This window comes from Crinia signifera, chromosome 2 (assembly GCF_055691185.1).
Source record: "Crinia signifera chromosome 2, ASM5569118v1, whole genome shotgun sequence".
Taxonomy (NCBI): Eukaryota; Metazoa; Chordata; class Amphibia; order Anura; family Myobatrachidae; genus Crinia; species Crinia signifera.
This window is the reverse complement of record NC_139218.1, coordinates 64,578,077-64,598,666: the sequence shown is the minus strand read 5'-3', so window position 1 is coordinate 64,598,666 and position 20,590 is coordinate 64,578,077. Positions and strand designations below refer to the sequence as shown.

General features: G+C 42.7%; 1 protein-coding gene across 3 annotated transcripts in view; it reads left to right on the top strand.

Annotated features, from left to right (window-relative positions):
- The window catches only part of PITPNM3 (PITPNM family member 3), a 497,692-nt gene that overhangs the window by 91,867 nt on the left and 385,235 nt on the right, over positions 1 to 20,590 (top strand). Inside the window, exon 1 of one of the 3 annotated variants that reach the window (XR_014470311.1) lies at positions 12,856 to 12,874. The exons of the other annotated variants lie outside the window; for them this stretch is intronic. The gene's annotated coding sequence lies outside the window, so the exon portion shown is untranslated. Of the gene's footprint in view, positions 1 to 12,855; positions 12,875 to 20,590 lie in introns of those variants that run through there. 3 annotated transcript variants of the gene reach the window in all.

The window sequence follows — 20,590 nt, the reverse complement described above, 5'->3', positions numbered from 1 at the left end:
TCCTCCACTATTTTGGACATACTTTACCCAGCAGGGACACTCCACTCATGAACGGGCTGATTGAGTTGGCTGCAAAAGTTGCACACAAAATTACTGAGAAAGTTGCACATAAAAATAACATTATGCTTGATGGGTAAAAGTAGTAAATTGATAATTAATTTGATCACTTTACTTCTGCATTGGTCACTCAGAAGTACAGCAGTGAACAGACAAAGGGGGGTATTCAATCCCCAGTCATGACTGTTGTGACCCTGACCCATTCTCTGCTCACTCGCCTGTTTATCGGCAGTCAGGATTCAATTCGATTGGTGAAAAGGGGGCGTGGTCACTTAAATGGACATGGATTGTTGAGATGCCTCTTTAATGCTGTCGGGAAAGACGGTATTGAATAGGCGGCCACTGCTATTTCCCCTGTCGGAAATAGCGGCGGGGATTGAATACTCCCCAAACAGCAGAGTTCCTTGATAAATAGGCCACTACACCATCATAATACACCATCGTACTAATCCATTGTAGTATGTGCTCTGTGCTAGGATGTTCAGAGCTTTATCCATTGTGTGGCTGAATGAATGTTTTTAAGAACAATCAAAAATAGGAATGTAAACTGTAAAAGAGGAGACTGCTGTTACTGCGTAATGATACTGTATGATTTTCATTTAGAGCATGAGTACATAATTATTTTCAGCAAACAATATCTTATGCACAAACCTGGCATCTAGCTCTGATTTCAATATCTATATACATCTATATATATATATATATATATATATATATATATATCTATCTATATATAGATATATATATAGATATATCTATATATAGATATATATATATTTATATATATATATATATAGATATATATATAGATATATATATAGATATATATAAGAACAAGTGTGGAATGGCGCACTTCTCAACTTCAGTCCATAATATATTAAACAAAGTCCATAACTTAGTGTTATTCTGTTTATTAAAAGTCTTTTAAGACAAAACGTGCTGTTTTCACCTCAGGTGAAAACAGCACGTTTTGTCTTAAAAGACTTTTAATAAAGAGAATAACACTAAGTTATGGACTTTGTTTAATATATCAGGTGAAAACAGCACGTTTTGTCTTAAAAGACTTTTAATAAAGAGAATAACACTAAGTTATGGACTTTGTTTAATATATTATGGACTGAAGTTGAGAAGTGCGCCATTCCACACTTGTTCTAGTATCTTTTCTAACTCCCCTTAGCCAACAGGGGTATTGTGGAAACAGGCAGCAAACTACTCATCTTTCAGAACGTAGCGCAAAAAAGAAGAGTTTTGGTTGAGATATATATATATATATATATATCACATTTACTATATAACTGCATTGCTTTGCTCCCCTCTGCGTCTGCTGTAATTGGCTGTGCACAGCAGAATCAGGGAACATAATGTGTGTGCTTAGTGTACAATAAATATCTTCCAAGTGTATTGTTTTGTGATTGCCTTATTATTTGTCAGACATCCACACAGCAACACCAATTAGGAAGTCTTCTCACTCTGGGTCTTTTATAACATTGCATATAGGTGCAACATTCACTGTGAAACACAGTAATCCCTTAGCAATTAGCTTGTATCTATGTAATAGAAGATGCACAATGAAAGCAAGTATCTAATTGGTTTTTGCAGTTCAAACTTTGCCCATACATGTAATGTCAGTAAATGGGCTATATTATATGAGCAGCTCTGATCCCTCAGCTTGCCATGCCCCCTGCTTAGAACTCCTCTAATTCTCTATATTTGATGTTTAGCCTTTGATTTGCATGATATATTGTATATGAAAACATAACTATAAACGTCTCAGTGCTCTCATGGATAATGTATGTCGGCAGATACTGCAGTGCTGCCAAGTTTCATGCTCAGCGCTGTTCCCAAGTGAGAACTTTATGCTAATTTCATTGCAAATACTATCTTTTTGTGACGAGAAACTAAATAATTGCTGTAAGTAATGATGTAGTGTAAACCTCTAGGATGGTGAATGGCATGAAGGAACATCACATGACTTAGCCAGCCTATGGTGTGGCAGGGGGCGTATCTGTGATGGGCTTTGTTTATAAGCTTGTTTTTTTTACTGCACTAAAAAAATCTGTACTCGAGCGCAAACTGTGGAATCAAGTTTTTTATTTATACATGTACAACCCAATTTTGGGGGTTTGTACGAAGACTTTTTAGCCTGTCTGCAGGGATTCACGCACAGAGTATTCACTGCTAATTGAATACTTCCAATGATGGCAATTAGCCATGTAAAGTCTGGGGCTAATTGAATCCCCCACCCCTCTTAATATTAAATGATGCCGTGTTCACACTGCTATTGTGAACTACATGGCTTTTACCCGGCTACTGCTGCGAGGGACCCCCGTTCTCACTGCTAGGCAAATTCCTGGGTGAAGCAGTTCTGCCTGGTAATTTGCCTTTTAACAAGGGTTTTTTGGCAGTGAGAACGGGTCAACCCGTGTCTGTGTACCCGGATCTCAAACATGGGTAAAAAGAAGGGTTTTACCCGTGTATGAGATTCAGGTATGCAGACACGAATGACCCGTTCACACTGCTAATAAACCCGTGTTAAATGGCAAATTTTAGAGTCGACATGCTAAACCAGGGAATTTTACCTGCAGTGAGAATGGGGTATTAGAAGCCAGATTTTTTTGTTTTAATCATTTTTTGCACCTCGTTAACAATACCTTGCCAGCTTGCCTACTTCATCCTCGCTTATACCCCTTTCACATCGCACCTAATTACCGGGTTCATGCCGGTTTCTTGCCGGTTCGACCTGGTAATTGGTGAAATGTGAATGGGGTTACTGGGCCCCACAAATGGGTAGCAAAACGGCAATACAAACCAGTAAAACCGGTTCGTTGCCATGTTGCTTTGTGGTGTGAATAGGTTAATCGGGTCGAGCGACCTGTTTCCCGTTCACACCAGTGAAGGAGGCAGTGCTTGGTGCAGCGCCAGTTCTAAGTGCTGCCTCCTCCCCCGATGATGCTCCGTCACTCTGCCACGCCCCCAGATGACATCAGCAAACCGGCAATATTGAGTCTGTACATGCAGCTCAGTTTTGACGGTATCCAGTCGATAGTTCAACAGTCAATAGGTTGACCACTATTGGTCGACAGGCAATAACTTCAAACATGAAGAAGGTCGACATTGACAAAAGTTCGGCACAAGCAAAAGGTTGACATGCTAATGGTCGATGCCTGACTTGTTCTTACTTCTCCATCTATGTCTGCATAGAGTTAGAGTAAAGCGTTTCACTAATTGGGGCTCCATTTTGACATATGCTGACATAAACATCAAAAACGTGCACAACTCATGTCAACCATTTACTGTGTCATCCATTTCCACGTAAACCTTTTGCTTGTATCAACCTTTTATCCTTTTCAACCAATAATGGCCGGTCTTTATTAACCGTTGACCTAATAATTCACACATAATATTTGACTACATGTGCATGTACGGAGCAGTGACAGAATGATGTCACTGAACAATATCGATATCTCAGACATAAATGTGGCATGGGGAAGTGGGGGCACTAAAAATACTCCCATGTTTCAAAACATTTGCAAATTCACTATTCTGTATGAATAAAATAAATCATCTCGTGTATGAAAATAAAATAGCAAAAATATGCATAAATCATAATACTTTGTATAAAAATATATCTGAAAATATATCTATTAGCACGTTGCCACTAGTATCAAGCAATATCTGAATGCATTTCACTTTTAAGAGAGACCTAATTGTGGTTAGGAGAACAATATGGTTGAATGATGTGCTAAATGGCAAGCGGGAATATTCAAGGGCAGGCTGCAGAGGACAGACACAATGCTGGCTGTTGAGATAAGGTAAAACATTTGACTTCAAATTCCACGGACACTTTGCTGGCTGAACAGATGAAATGTTATTAGCTATGAAGTATATTTTACTTTTACCTAGTGCATTATAAAGTGACATGTAAACTAGAGATGTGCAGGTTCTGATTTACTCTGATTTCAAAGCAGGATCTTATTGGCTATCCCAAATCACATGACAGTTGTTGACAGTTGATAGCCAATAAGATCCTGCTTTGAAATCAGAGCCTGCACATCTCTAATTTAAACACATAACACATAACCAGGGGCGTAACTATAGCACCGCAGCCCCCACGACTGCGGGGGGGCGCTGTGCATGTGCGGGCGCCGGGGGCTGCAGTGCTATAGTTACACCCCGCCGCCATCCCCCACAGTCTTTACCTGTCAGTCTTCAGTACGCGCTGGTCCCGGCTCCCTTCTTCTGCTATGAGGACCACAACAAAATGTCCGCCCCCATATAGCAGAAAGTTCTCTGAAACTGTCTGCTGCATGGGGGCAGACATTTTGTGGTGGTCCTCATAGCAGAAGAAGGGAGCCGGGACCAGCGCGTACTGAGCGTAGGTAAGACTGCGGGGGATGGGGGGGATTGCGGCGGGGCGGGCGAGGGTTGGTGCGGCGGGCGAGGGTTGGTGCGGCTGGGCGGTCGGGCGGGGGATGGTGCGGCGGGGTGCGTGGGTGGGCGCCCTCCCTTTAACGGCGGGGGGGGGGGGGGCGCCCAAAAGCTAGTTACGCCACTGCACATAACCTTAACATTCTTACACTGTAAAGCCTTCAGGATAAAAGCTTATAATGAGAATTTTATTCATGAAAGAAAACAAAATCTAGTATTGTGCAATATTAAAAGCTGTTATTCATCTGTAGAGTATTGTCCTTGTAAATAGTCTTCATATTGAACACCATTTTCTTTGCATTAAGATGCAGTTGAGCATTTAGGAAACAATGCTTCTATCTATCTACCCTGTATTTACAGATATTTTATCACTGAGGTTCCTCATGATGGTCTCATAAAGATCACACATCAGTTTCCCTATGTATAAGGGATGCTGTCATTAGTTAGACGGCGTCTAGGTCACAGTAAAAAGCTCGACTTCTATTGGTCCACAGTCAAAAGGTCAGCACATCCAAAAAAGTTCAACATGCATTAGGTTGAAGTGGTCAAAAGGTCGACATAAGCAAATAGTCGACATGAATTTTTCCCGTTTTTTTTTTTCTACAAATAATTAATTGTTTTTTATCATCCCAGTGGAGGGAGAATATAATAGTTTGGCAAGCACAGTGAGCCACCGTACTTGACGCATGGCAACTGCAGCTGTACACTTATACGGTGTCCATATGTCAACCTACGTCGACATAGAAAATAAAAATGAAAAACCTCATGCCAACCTTTTTCATGTCGACCTTTTGCTTGTCAACGTTTTTTTCATGTTTCGACCTTTTGTCTGCCGACCAATAGTGGTCGGCCTTTTGACTGTCGACATAGACACTGTTGACCTAGAAAACATACCCTGTTATAACGTGACATATAGTTGCCTACGATGCCCATGATACTCCCTTTGCATTGAAGTACTGTTCTTGGGGTTTTGGTGGCGCAGTTTGCTCTGTACCTATCTCAGGCCTATCTCTAGCTGCAAAATGCCATAAATCACAATATTTTGCAGTAGGGGTGGGACCATGGTTATGTGATCTACGTCACCACCCACCTTGCACATAACCATTGCTTCTCCCTCTTCAGGATATCAAAGAGGCATGACAATATCTATAAAGAGTGAACTTATACGTAAAGTACTCTTATCTCTCCAGGGTCCAGCTCCGCCATTGCAGAAATCACTGGACAATGGCAGCGGCCATTTTTCTGCAGACCTACATACTGTATGTGTAGTAAACTAAGGCACTGTGAAAGTCTTCTCTGCAATTAATAATAATAATAATAATAATAATTGTATTTATGTAGCATCCTTTCTTCAACAAGACTCAATCCACTGGCTGCATCCTGCATTTTCCATTTGGTCTTCTTGGGCATATTTAGCTGCATGTTAAATAAGCTTTGCCCTTTTATTAAAAAAAATTTGAAATATACTTTGTAACAGCTTGTAAACATGCCTTAACTAAGCGCCATACCCTTTCGTACATACAGGACTCATGTATTAGTCTTTCATATATGCTCCCAAATCCAGTCCTTTCAGGAGATTATTAGGCTATGTTATGAATTATTATTTGCTGGGGGGTAGACTAGCAGACTCATACTTGCCGACTTTTCAAATAGCCTCTCCGAGAGAAGCCCGGAGAGGACAGCCGGATCTCCAGGTCGGGGGGCGGGGACGGGACTGATGACTGAAAGCCCCGCCCCAATCCATGCAAACGCTGCGTCTCGCGGGTCCGCAAGTAGTGGGCGGGGCTAAAATGACGCGATTTGTATCATTTTGCTGCCTGGCAATTATGGGAGGATTGCCGACTTTTCTAGGAGGCAAGCCTGCGCAGACTGCGTGAATATCTTGGTCACCAAGGTAACATGCTTTCGTTAGATAGGTGTTGGGGTTCCCCCTTAATTAACGGGTGCAGCATATTGTATTAAATTACAGTGCTCTGATTACAGTCCACAGTGTAACTCAATTAGTCAGGAATGTTATTGAGGCCTCTGACATAAATGGCAAGGAACAGGGTAGTGGTGGTGGTCAGGGCTGGATTAAGCCTTTGGGGGCCCGGGACAGAGGGGCCCTCTTGCACTTGGCATTACTGTCCGCAAACGGGAGAATATTACACTGTCAAAACACAGAGTAAAGGTATACACAGTATATACCACATGAAAAGCCTGTGTTTGTCCCTCTGTACCTTACTCTGTAGGACTGTAGGAGACCTCACAGGCTCAGCACTGCCTTTGATTAAACACCCTCCCATGATGAGGCTGCTGCTGCTGTCCTCTATGGGCCTCGGAAGCATGTAATGAGCTCCACCAATCAGAGCTCAGCACAAACCTCTCAGCCTCTGCCCTCTTGTGCAAAGTGTCATTCGACTTAGTCAACTCCCAGTAATGCACTGCACACTTGTGCAGTCAGTGTGCCTTGGCTCCAGATGCTCAGCACCATTAATCATTCTCACATTGGTAGATAGGTAAAGCTGCAGCACTACCCCACTCCCATGCACAAAACCTTTAGCTAAAAATACATGCCAACCACCGGGGGCCCCTAGCTAGAGGGGGGCCCAGGGGTACTGACCCCCTGAGCCCCTCCCCTTAATCCGGCCCTGGTGGTGGTTGTGGTGGGGGGTAATGCACAGATATGGCACATGGACACCCTTCTCTGTTAAACCGTTGCCCATTTTTATTTTTAAAAGCTAAATATACTGAGGCTTGACTAGTCGTGTGACTTATGGATGCAGAAACAAATGTCTGAAAATGCCACAAAGTGGCTCTTTGCTTTTTTACCAGGCAGCAATCTGGACTACATATTTTTTTCTGGAGTATAAAATAAATGCCTCTATATATTTTGCTATGAAGCCTCATTAGAGCGACAAGCTGCTGGCAGGGTGTCTGACTCCTGTCGGATCTACAACACTGATGCAGAACAGATTGGATCAAAGAAAGAAGTAGAAGTATATTGAAGGGAGCAGTGTGTTACACTGTTCCCATGATCAAAGGACCTTCCGTATCATTCTTTATAGCTAAGCCCTGGAGATGTGGTATAAGGTGTGTGCCCATATAGTCATCTCTTCCGTCATTGGCAGCTTAACCTTTTCCTTGACTAGTACATCCTCACAAACACCAATCGGCTTTAGTGCAGATTTTCCTGCTAAATATAAATCAGCCACTTTTATTACTTTATGGCACAATAGTGTATTATATAACCCCTTCAGTGGCAGTCCCGGAAATTTTCCGGGCCACGCTGAAGTGCCGCAGTGGGCAGTCCCGGAAAATTTCCGGCCATGCCACAAATCTACAGGTGTGCGCCAGTGGTGCCTGCAGGTGTGCACCACTGGCTCATCACCTCACCGGCGACCCCCACCAGACAGCTCACTCCCCACCTACACTGTTGTAACCCCCCCCCTCACCTTCGCTCCGGCGATCGTACGCCGGAACTCCCCTGCCGCCTCCATTTCTTCGGGAGAGACAACGCCAGGCTCATGGATGTTCTGCATGGCTCGGCGGACTCTGGATAGCTCGGGCGCCCGAGTCCTCCTAAGCCCCCCCAAACATCCCCGAGCCTGCCGCCTGCTGTCGGTCAGTGTGCTTGTATGATTGGCAGCGGCCGCAGCGGCAGGGGAGCTCCGCTAAAGACCGCTGGAGCGGAGGGGCTCACAGGAGGGGAGGGGAGCGCTGGGAACCATCTACCCCGTCAGTGGACGGTTTTTCTGGGACAGGAAAAAACAGTCCTATTTAGGTACTCCTGCCCCAGAAATACCCACCACTGAAGGGGTTAAACATACAATAATAAACTATGGCAACAGAGTTTACCCACCACTGAAGGGGTTAAACATACAATATTAAATTATGGCAACAGAGTTTTTGACATTATCTACTATTGACCAAAATTGTAATGGGCATTCAATAATTATCTGCAAATAGATAAGAACCACTTCTAGCCTGTCCTAAGCACATGTACATGAACATGCTTACAGAGTTGTTGTTTTTTTGTCTGAGTTAGAGATATACAGATGATATTGCGCAGCCGAAGGGAAGGGACTGTCCAATACTGTTCAATTAATATGCTAATGCTGCAGGTGGCGTCTGTAGGAAAAAGACACCTCCTGAATGCTTTGCAGATCTGAGTGTTATGATTGAAGATGCAGCATGGCATGGGCTCAACATCATGTCCGGTGGCCAAAGCTTACTCACTGGCATCAGAACTCTCGATGATGCAGACACTGAGCTCAGCACAGCTACAATTACGTAGATGATTTTGTAGAATGGTCTCCGTCTCGCAAATACTGCAGCATGTTAATCATGCTGCAGCTAAGGGGAGACTGGGAGCAATCACGCACGACATGTTCTGCACATGCATTCTCTAGAGTGCTGTGTTTCAATAAAGTTTGGAAATCACTGACCTAAATGATCAGATTTACGTTCTAACCTGATCAGGCTTATAAACTGATGAACAGTTTGTTGATGAAATAAAAGCACATTTATTCATTCAGTGTCAAATATGTCATAAGTAAGAAAAAAAAGGAAATGTGTGTGTGTGTGTGTGTGTGTGTGAAGCAAGTGACTCAATAATCACCGTAAATCAGCTTGCTGAGGTACCCACCTTCCAAATAAGGAAAATATATCTATGCTGCTGGCTAGCACTCAAAGTTAGTAAGTAAAAAAAAATATAAATCATGTCAATAAACAGCATACAGAAATTCATATTTACAGTGTGTACCAGAAACTCATATGACATATGACAGGAATACATGACTGTTTCATTGTCACGTATTCCCGATGACGGTTTGTACGCAAACTGAAACATAGAATTGCAAGAATAAAGTTCTTTATTTAAATAAGTCCTGGAGTGCCACTTCATTCTTGACGATTTACAAATATGCCGTTGAGGGCACCGGGCACATTGAACTTTAAAGATTGAGTGCCGGATCAACACTACAATATATATATATATATATATAGCAACAAATTTGCTGATGGCACTCACAAGATTAAATAAAGTCTGCACGGCGGCAGCAATAGTGAAACAAAACGGAATCAACACAGGCTTGTGTCAACGTTTCGGGCAAAGCCCTTTATCAAGACATAAAGCACAGCAAACAGGGTACTTACATTTATAGTGAACAGTGAGGACAGGGGACACCTCGTGCAGAAATCACCAGCTCAGCCCGGGCGGGTGTGGAGTGACGTCATCTGGCGCACTCCAACGGGGAAAGCGGGGTCACCGGGGGCGTGCCACATTAACCCCAAGAGGTGGTTGCTAAGCAACCATAAACGCTAAAGAGCGCTGGATAGTGATGTGAAGGAAACGGCGAAAAGCCATATGAAGGAGAGCGGGTACACAGGGAAGCGGCGGCGGTGCTGAGAACAGCCGGCTGCTGATCTCTGCAACGGGGTTCTGAAATGCAAAGGAATAAATATAAATACAATGTCACAACATAAACATGTGTACACATAAACAGTGGTAACAGCGCAACTGTAACCATATGCTAGTGCTGAAAAAGAACGTTATCAACATTAAAGGACGGCATGAAACAACTCGGCATTAATATAATCACTTACATGAAGTGACAGCTTAATCAAAGATCGGTGAATAAATGGGCAGTCTATGAATGTAATAACAATAAAATGCAAGTAGCGGGCATACGGGGAAAAGGTAAACGGGAGACGGAGAGGGGGACATAGCTGTAATAGCCGAGTATAAAGAGAAAATTCGCAAAATGCGATAGGACATGTGAGGCATAGTAATGGAGAGGGACAGAGCTATGCTTAAGGCATGTGGTGAGAGAAAAGGATGGATGCGAAGCGCTATGTGTGGGGAAGAGATATGTGTGTGTGAGACAGTGACTAAAAAGGAAAGTAACTGCCGTGTTGTACATGAAAATTAACTGATAAATTGGAGGTGCAGGGGAGAAGTGAGTGAGTCTAATAACTGAGAGAAACCCAGTTGAAAAGGTCTGACAGGGCTAAAGTGATCAGTGTGCAGTGGATGGGGAGAGGGAAAGTGACCGGTGACAAGACTAAGAGGCTGTAGAATGTGTAAGTGCTGGAGAAAAGTGTGAGTATGGTAAGGTGCGTAAAGCAACCTGACCTGGTGGTGTGTGAGAGGGTAAGCAGGTGTGAAAATAAGTGTGAGAAAAAGGTGTAAGAACAAAGAGATAGAAGGGTATGGAGAGGAAGGAAAAACCTAGAACATGAACGGCAGGGAGCAGTTAATGCAGAGCACAGAACTAAAAAGTTTTAAAGGAAGCAAGAAAAGGGCAACATTTCATTAAGTCCATTGGGTTGAACAGTGTCCAATTGATGGATCCATTTGGCTTCTAATCTCAATAACGCACGGCCTCTGTCGCCACCCCTCTTGTTGTCAGGGATGCAGTCAATAATCTTGTATCTTAAGCTGGGGAGACTGTGCTGAAATGTCTTCCAATGTTTCGCTACTGGTTGATCAGAGCCTTTTGTCCCCAAAGCTGCACGAATGCTTGATTTGTGCATGGCAATACGTTCCTTGAACTGTCGGATGGTCTTACCGACATAGAGGGAGCCACATGGGCATTTGATGTAGTAGACCACGTATCGGCTACTGCAGGTGAGGGGGTGGCGAATGGGGATTTTTGAACCAGTTCTAGGGTGCAGGAAGAAGTCTCCGGTTTCAAGACCGTTGCAGGTGACACAGTTCAGGCAGCGAAAGTTTCCATTTTTTCTGCGAAGAAAGGACTGTGGTGGGGCTTCCTTTAGATTTGAAATGTCATTGTGGACCAACAGATCTTTGATGTTTTTACTGCGTTTGTATGCAGGCATAATGGCACAGTTTTTAAGAGCCGGGAGATGAGGGTCACAGTTAACTAGGGGCCACATCCTTTTGGCAGATTTGAACAGAGTTTGGCTGGCCGTTGAGAAGCATTGGGACCATACAATTTTGTTGTTGTTGCTAGGGGTATCTTTGCGTGTAAGCAAAAGCTTCCTGTCAAGTAGCAAAACCTTTTCTTTAGTGGAAAGTAGAAGTTTAGCCGGGTAGCCTCTGGCCAGATATCTGCAGGACATAGCAGAGATTTCTTTTTCGGCTTCAGTGGTGCTGGAGCAGATGCGCCTTGCTCTGAGAAACTGGGAGTAGGGTAGGGACCACTTTGAAGACGGGGGATGAAAGCTACTTGCATGTAGAGCAGTGTTTCTGTCGGTGGGTTTGTGGTATACCGTGGTTAGCAGTTGCAGGTCTTCCGTCTGTGTAATGTGAACATCTAGGAAATTGATGTCAGCAAAACTGCTGGTATGAGTAAACTTGATGTCGGTGTCCAACAGGTTGATGTGATCCATCAATGAGACAAAGCTTTCCTGACTGCCATCCCAAAGCAAGATGATGTCATCTATGTAGCGGTAATATGCTTTAATCTTAGCAGAAATGTCAGGGTCTGTGAAAAACAAATCTTTTTCAGTCTCAAACATAAAAATGTTTGCAAGGCTCGGGGCTACACAAGAACCCATAGCAACCCCAGAGTGTTGCAGGTAAAATCTGTTGTCGAAAAGGAAGTAGTTATTGGACAGAGCCAAGTCCAAGAGGTCCATGAAGAAGGCACAATCTGGGCCCTTATATAATTCGCTGTTGTAGACTGCCCGTCTGACCGCTTCCAAGCCTCTAGAATGTGGTATGCTGGTGTAGAGTGACACCACATCTATGGTACAGAGAAGGTATTTCGATGGCAGAGGTGATAATGCTTGGAGTCCCTGTTCTATACTGCAGCCCAATTCTTGGATATGTTCCTGCAACCCATCGTACAACAACAATTCACCTATCTGAAGGATACTACTGCCCTGCTTATACATCTCCTTTTCCCCGTATGCCCGCTACTTGCATTTTATTGTTATTACATTCATAGACTGCCCATTTATTCACCGATCTTTGATTAAGCTGTCACTTCATGTAAGTGATTATATTAATGCCGAGTTGTTTCATGCCGTCCTTTAATGTTGATAACGTTCTTTTTCAGCACTAGCATATGGTTACAGTTGCGCTGTTACCACTGTTTATGTGTACACATGTTTATGTTGTGACATTGTATTTATATTTATTCCTTTGCATTTCAGAACCCCGTTGCAGAGATCAGCAGCCGGCTGTTCTCAGCACCGCCGCCGCTTCCCTGTGTACCCGCTCTCCTTCATATGGCTTTTCGCCGTTTCCTTCACATCACTATCCAGCGCTCTTTAGCGTTTATGGTTGCTTAGCAACCACCTCTTGGGGTTAATGTGGCACGCCCCCGGTGACCCCGCTTTCCCCGTTGGAGTGCGCCAGATGACGTCACTCCACACCCGCCCGGGCTGAGCTGGTGATTTCTGCACGAGGTGTCCCCTGTCCTCACTGTTCACTATAAATGTAAGTACCCTGTTTGCTGTGCTTTATGTCTTGATAAAGGGCTTTGCCCGAAACGTTGACACAAGCCTGTGTTGATTCCGTTTTGTTTCACTATTGCTGCCGCCGTGCAGACTTTATTTAATCTTGTGAGTGCCATCAGCAAATTTGTTGCTACATCTTTTCCTTTGAGAAATTGAGAGGCACCGCAAGTAGCTGAACCCTTCAGACGAGTGCCAGGACCCCCTTGCCCTATATATATATATATATATATATATATATATATATATATATATATATATATATATAATTTAAAGTATACAAAAAGAATTTAATATGGACTTAAGGCGATATTCTGAGTGAGACACTGCAGTGCTGATATGAACTCCGTTGGCTGATGTAAGGTACTGTGTGTGCATCAGAGTCATACTGCACATGTGTCCTGATGATTGAGATTCAGAACAAATTTGAATATAGGGAGTGTGTTTGTCACTGACAACAGGTGCAACTAAAAGCGATGTAACGCAATGGTCAGACAGAGTGATCGCCCTAGAGCTACTGCAAGATTCCATAGTGTGTCCGATGGTGCACCCATGGCGTGTGCTAAGATGCACTGAGACAGATATGCAATGCTGCAAACGGGAGTATCCTGGCTGTGTCTTTGTCAGATTGTAGTCTTGGCTCAGAAGGTACAGTAGAAGGCAGCCACAACTGATGTTATTACATTGTTGCACATTCGCTGGTGGTTTATATGGGTGATGCAAAGTTGGGAGTAACATATGCAGAGCTGCATGCACATTGAGATCAAAACCGAATAGATATAGGCAGAAAGATGAACATAGCTAGCACCAGAAAAAGCACAAACAACATTTTAAGAGCTATGTGTGCAAATGCTAGGAGCTTAGGAAATAAAATCCCAGAACTAATTGCAATAATGACAAGGGATGAACTGGATATTGTGGCTATTACAGAGACATGGTGCAATGAAAATCATGACTGGGACATAGCTATACCAGGATATACTTTATTTAGGAAGGACAGAATGGGAAGAATCTGAAGAGGGGTTGCAATATATTTGAAAAAAAGCATAAAGACTACCTTAGTACAAAGTATTGAAGAAAAAACTGAGTCCCTTTGGGTGACCATAGAAACAGGGGAGAAGGCGATTCTTCGTATAGGGGTGATCTACAGACCACCAGGTCAGGAAGAGGAACTTGACAACAGCCTATTGCAGGACATCAATAAAATGGCATTAAAAGGAGAGGTGATAATCATGGGAGACTTTAATCTACCTGATGTAAACTGGGAGCTGCCTGTTGCAAGTTCCACCAGAAGTAGGGACATTCTGAATTCCTGGCAAGGAGCATCCCTCCAGTAATTGGTGAGGGAGCCCACTTGTAAGGACGTATTGCGTCCTTACAGACTTAATACTTACATACTTACAAATGGTGACAGAATATCTGATGTAAATGTGGTTGAAATCCTGGGATCCAGTGACCATCAAGCAGTATGGTTCAAAATAAAGACAGAGACCGACTCATCGCACACAAAAACAAAGGTGTTAGATTTTAGGAATGCTGATTTTGTAGAGATGAGAAACTCTGTAAGATTCTTTGGCAGAGTGGAGGAACTTGAAAGGAGTGAAGGAGAAGTGGGAAAAGTTAAAAAGTGCAATACTGAAAGCAACAGAACTTTGGGTGACATTTAATAGAATGCGATTTTTCGCACTTTCAAATTCGCCCATTCTCGCACTTTTTAAAATCGTTTTTTTTTTGCAGCAAATTCACATATTTAATGAGCTGCGTATTCCGGGAAAAAAGTGTGATTAAGTGCGATAATGTGAGAATTTTATGCATGAAAATGTGCGAATTTGTGTTTCTAAAAAAAAAAAAAACAGCGTGAGGTCCCCCCTCCTAAGCATAACAAGGTCCAGGCACATTGTTCCGGACCAGGTTCCAAAAATTTGGGGGACAAAGAAGTATAGAGGTCCCCATATTTCTGAAACCAGCCCCGGACTCTTAGACCGGTCCTGGTTCCAAAAATATGGTGGACAAAAAATCTGGGGGCCCCCCCGTATTTTTAAACCAGCACCAAGCTCCAACAGCCGCGGTGTCATGCCATTGCCGGGGGACACTTTTTATATAAGGTCCGCCGGCTGAAACATGAGCGCCGTGGCTGATCAGCCTTGGACGGGGTACCTGGAGGAGTGGGAAAGAATGAAGTAATAGTGCCACTGTATAGGTCATTGGTATGACCTCATCTAGAGTATTGTGTTCAGTTCTGGAGGCCATATCTCCAGAAGGATATATATACATTAGAGACTGTACAAAGAAGGGCAACTAAAATGGTGCATGGCCTACATCACAAAACGTACCAGGAAAGACTAAAAGATCTTAATATGTATACTTTAGAGCAGAGAAGGGAAAGGGGGACATGATAGAAACTTTCAAATATATCAAGGGTTTTAACAAGGTACAGGTGGGAGACATTCTTCACAGGAAGAGGAGCAACAGAACACGAGGACATGCACTGAAACTAGAGGGAGGAAGATTCAGTAGAAATTTGAGGAAGAATTACTTCACAGAAAGAGTAGTAGATAAGTGGAATAGCCTACCATCAGAGGTGGTAGAGGCAAATACAGTAGAATAATTTAAACATGCTTGGGATAGGTATACAAAAAAATAAGGATCAAAGATGGTTTGCGGTAACATGTTTAAAAAAGGGGCCGACTAGATGGGCCAAGTGGTTCTTATCTGCCGTCAAATTCTGTGTTTCTAGGTTTCTATGTTTCTATGAGATGTGGCAGCCGCTGCATGGGCAGTAAAGCAACAGGGGCCCTACTAGCCGTCCTCCTCATACTTAGTGTGTTTTTTAACCTGTCTTGTACTGGCTGTAAAAGATATCTCTTATAACAGACATATGTAGTACACTAATGTACTAATGTACTGGTCTGCTTGGGTTGCACTGGTGTGAATGCCTACATGGGAGCACCCCATCATGCACTCAGGTGTACAAAAAATATATTCTCCCAAATCACATTATTTGCAGATCATCATATATATATATATACACAGATTGATTGAGCATCACTTTTACTCCTTTGTACTGTCCTTTTTTTATAGCGAGGGGTTAAGTGGTGTAACAGTTTTATGTATGAATATTTTAACTAGATCTGTACTTTACTGTGGCTAATTGACTCGCCTGGGGCTATCCTATTAGCCCTGATGCCAGCACTTATGGCTTAGGCATAAAAACTAAATACCTGATGAGTAACCATTTTTTCTACAATATCTGTCATAACATGACAAACTGTAGGTCCACAGACCCTATGGGTGAAATGTAATATGATTAGAGATTCAGAAAGTGAGAGATTTGGTAAGAAATCTCCAGTTTTTTCAAAGCGGCAATCATTAACACTTCAAAATCAAACTGGTTTTCTGAATCTCTCGTCCTATTATATTTCACCCCATGTGTTTTTGGGCGAATAGGGGTCATTTTTGGCACAGAAAGAAAGGGCATAATTTGAATAGCCTGAAAGTGACCATTGGGCTTTCCATGTTAAAAATTGCAGTTTCTAAAAAGAACGTAAATAAATACAAAATATAAATAGTTGATACAAAATGTGCTCAGAGTCATACATTCAAAAAAACAAAAAACAACAACCTTTGTGTAGACTGATTATACCACTTTGGCAGATGTCCGTGCTTTTTAGCATATGACCGCAAAACCATTCTCCGTGAACTTTGCAAGCTTTTACGACGAGCGGGCACAGTACAGAATTGCTCATTTATATCTGAGCAGGTAAAGCCGATTTTCTTCATAAAGCTTCCTTTAGCTTTCCATGCCCTGCACTTTTACTAATGCAGGCTGTTGTACCGCTTGCATTTCCTAACGACCGAGGAAATGATATGCCGTATTTTAGTATTTTACATGTTCTGATAAAACAGCTAACTAATTGTATTATAATTATTATGCCGTTACTGTGCATTAATCTTGTTAATCCTGTAATGGGCATAGTATCGGGCTATGTAACATAATGGTATTGCTGCATATTTTAGAGGTATCTGATATTTTCTGTTTGCATAAGTAGTCGCCATCATTTTCTGTGGAGACTGTGAAAGCAGAAATGTTTATGTGTTATGGGTCTAATAATAGCATCTTTAAATGTAGGCAACACCAAGTTACAAGATACACTTATGCAGCAAACAATGGGGCCGATGTATTAAGCCTTAAAAAGAGATAAACTCAAGGGTGATAACGAGTGATAAACGTCCAGCCAATAGGCTTTGCACAGACTGCACATACTGGAAAAATCATTAGAAGGTTGAGTGGTTTGCGAATAGCTGGATCAGCTAATAGCTACAAATCCAATGTTCATGAACTGTGCTAAGCAATTCGCAGGCTTGCACAGGGCGGGATGTTATTCTGGTTGGGCGGCGATTACCTGATCTACGGACTCTGTAATTTACAGATGGAGTGCCTGTCATTCATCGCTAGCTCTCGCCAGGTCCCCTCTGTTGGCGAGAGCCAGCGGACAAGCACTCCATTTGACGTGGACGTGGGAGTGTCTCACATGAACGCGAGCCCCCGTCGCTCGGTGGTGGGTGACGGAATCAATGCCCATCTCCGCTTCAGGGAGACGGGCAGGGTTAAGGTGGGGGGGGGGGGGTGCGAGGAGGCGGCGGGGAGCAGCGTCGGAATGGGGCGCGCAAGCTGCTTCTTATGTGCGATTCTATTGCCAGCCCCCGGCTAAATAAGAGGCGCTACATCTGTAGCAGAGCAGCGATCAGGTCTGAACAACCCCCTAAGTCTGGCAAGGTTGAATGTTTCAGTGGATGTTTGTGTTCATAGCTTCCTTAAAATAAATCTCTGCTGTATTTCAACTTTACAGTTCCAATATGATGCCACTCCTGAAAAGAAATGTTCTAAGTTTTACACAGGTAAACTTAATGGAAATGTGATCAAGACTCATCGGGTGTCGTGTATAGAAGAGGGGTTGGTCAAAGTTGCAACTACCATTGGTGCAGCAGGTGCATTGCACCGAGGCCCCTGAGAAATAAGGGGCCCACTGCTGCCACCCACTGCTGTGTGGAATATTGTAAATTTGAGTTGGAGCAAAGGAGGGGGTCCCAAATTATAATTTTGCTCCTGGGCCAACCACTCACAAGTTCCACCACTGGTTGAGATGGTCTTAACTGCAGGCTCATGCGTAAATACAATGTAAGTATTCCTTTTGTGAGCTGACAGAATTCATAAGGATGATGACATCACTAGAGGCCAGTGATATAACTGGTGAATGAGGCACTGGTGCCTCATGCCTCAGTGGAGTCATTAGTTACTAGTGATTTATGAGAAATTGGCTGCTGACACTAAGCGGGTCATTCTTATTCATGTCATGGGAAACATCAGGACTTCTGGTGGTGTGATTGCCGGTGGCAACCAAAGTGTTCACCTTGGAAGTTGTGTGTGTGTGTATGTGAGGGGGGGAGGAGGGAGCAGGGCTTTAGGAAACGCAGTACAGTTGGTTGAAATTCAAGAAAGTAGGTGTTCCTGTGCTTAAAAATAATAGTAGCTCTAGGACAATAAGATCATTAAAAGTGAGATAAAACTGCTGGAGCTAGTGTTTTTAAAATGTGTATTTTTAGTAAATGTATAAGTGGATAAAATGGAAACCAATCTATAATCTATAGCTTATTTGGTACTTATATGTTAGTAGGGCACCCACTAACCTATTTGCTTAGTTTTCCGCGTCCCCTTGCGAAGCTCGCTGCGCTCGCCACGCTTCGGGCTTGGTGGATCGCTGTGCTCGCCACACTATATAAAATCAACTCCATGCCAACATGGGAAGTGGGGGTATGAGCGTACTAACTATAGTGTGCGCCCAACTAACATATAAGTACTAACATATAAGTACCACTTATTTTTGCCCTTTATGCGACAAGCAGCCCAGAGGCGGATAGGATGGTAAAAGGAGTATGTTGCTGGGAGACTGTACAGCGCACTGATGAGATCATTTCTGCATGAAAAATACAATTCATAATACATCTGGCCTTTATGCCGTTAGACGTGTCCCTGTGCTGGATTGTAGTCTAGTGTTGATATCTATGGGATAGTTAAGGGAGGAGAACTGATCCAGAGGAGAGTAGCCATGGGCCACTTTTCCTCTGGCTCACTTCTCCTCCCTTATCACTGCTTCATACATCTACCACTGTGCTCATTATGCTACTGTTATGTTTTACACCATTATCCACTTTTCCTGTGAGTTTACACCTGTCCCATAAGGACAGGGCCACCATACTCCTATAATTTATTGCTACTGAATGCAAGTACTGAATGCTGAATAATAAGGTCATCTTTCATGTGGATTAATAGACATACTGTACATCTGTCTTTGTTTTCTGAATGTTATGAAGCCTGTACCAACAAGGTATAATAATGGCATCTTTCCAGAATGAGGAGAAAATACAATAACCGCACTATTTTTTTTGGCCTTTTCTCTTGGTTGAAGGGATACATACTCTGTCCTTGTAATTATTCAGCTGCAACTTTCGCCTTTTGTTTTAGGTAAAGTGAAGTTAGTCAGGGGAAACTGGTAATTTGCAAAAAGTACAACTTATATTTTTAGACACTTCAAGGGGAGAAGAAAAATGCATTTCTAGATGGATATGGACAAGCACAATGAAATTCTTAATGATGCAAATAGACAGTTTGAATACTAGTTTCTGAGTCATTCATTCTGTGGCAAAGGATATGTTTTAAACATTATCCTTTATAGAAAATTAAGTAAATCAGTCAGATAGCTTATTCTCCCATCCAGAAAGAAAAAAACAATTGCTGGGGGGAATTCAATTGTTATCACCAGCAGCGGTTGGAGCTGCCAATGGAGCTATTCAATTGTTGCTTGTCTTGGTCACGACCAGCTGCCAGAACCAGCATTTCAACTCGCACCCCCTGCATAGTGAACATTTGATTAGTCGGGTTTAGCCACTTTACACGGCTAAACCAACACTAATAAGCAATATAACATGCATCAATTGAATATTGCCTTTCAGTCACTTTTATTACATTTTAAGACTCAGTCGACGATCAGTCTTCATCAAATTAAAACAATTATAGACAAGGTTTCATTCATTTGCATAAAAAGAAATGGAGATATGTGTTAAATTTATCACATAATTACCATTATTTAATTAGCTGCAATAATTTACTGTAGCTAATGGATTCGTCTGGGGCTATTCAGTTAGCCCCGATAGCCAACATATATTGGGTATGCTCCTGTTGTTCTCAGGCATTGGCATAATTCCTGATAAGCAGCCCTCAGAGCCGTGATAACATGTGTCCAGATAGTTATTCCGGATCCCATGTATTATTGCATGAAAATGGGCCATTTTTTTCTGAAAAAAAAAGGGTCTTGAATTGGAAAGTCCGATAATGACCAAAAGACCATTTTTTTCACAAGAAAAATTATCGTGGCTAACTGAAAGCCAGACAATATATTTTTTTTTAATTGTTTTTATTGAAATGTTTTGTTCAGTTAACCAATGAAGGTGGAAGGGTACAGAAAAAAAGGAGATAAGGGAGAGGAACAAGAGAACAGGAGAAAAGGTCAGCATACAATCACAACTAAACAAATATTCTCATAGTAAGTAAACCAATATATAATTATCTCAAGCAGCTACATGAAGGGGGTGGGGGGGGGGGGGGGGGTAGGAGTTCTTTCAAATTCTGAGCTATTGCGGA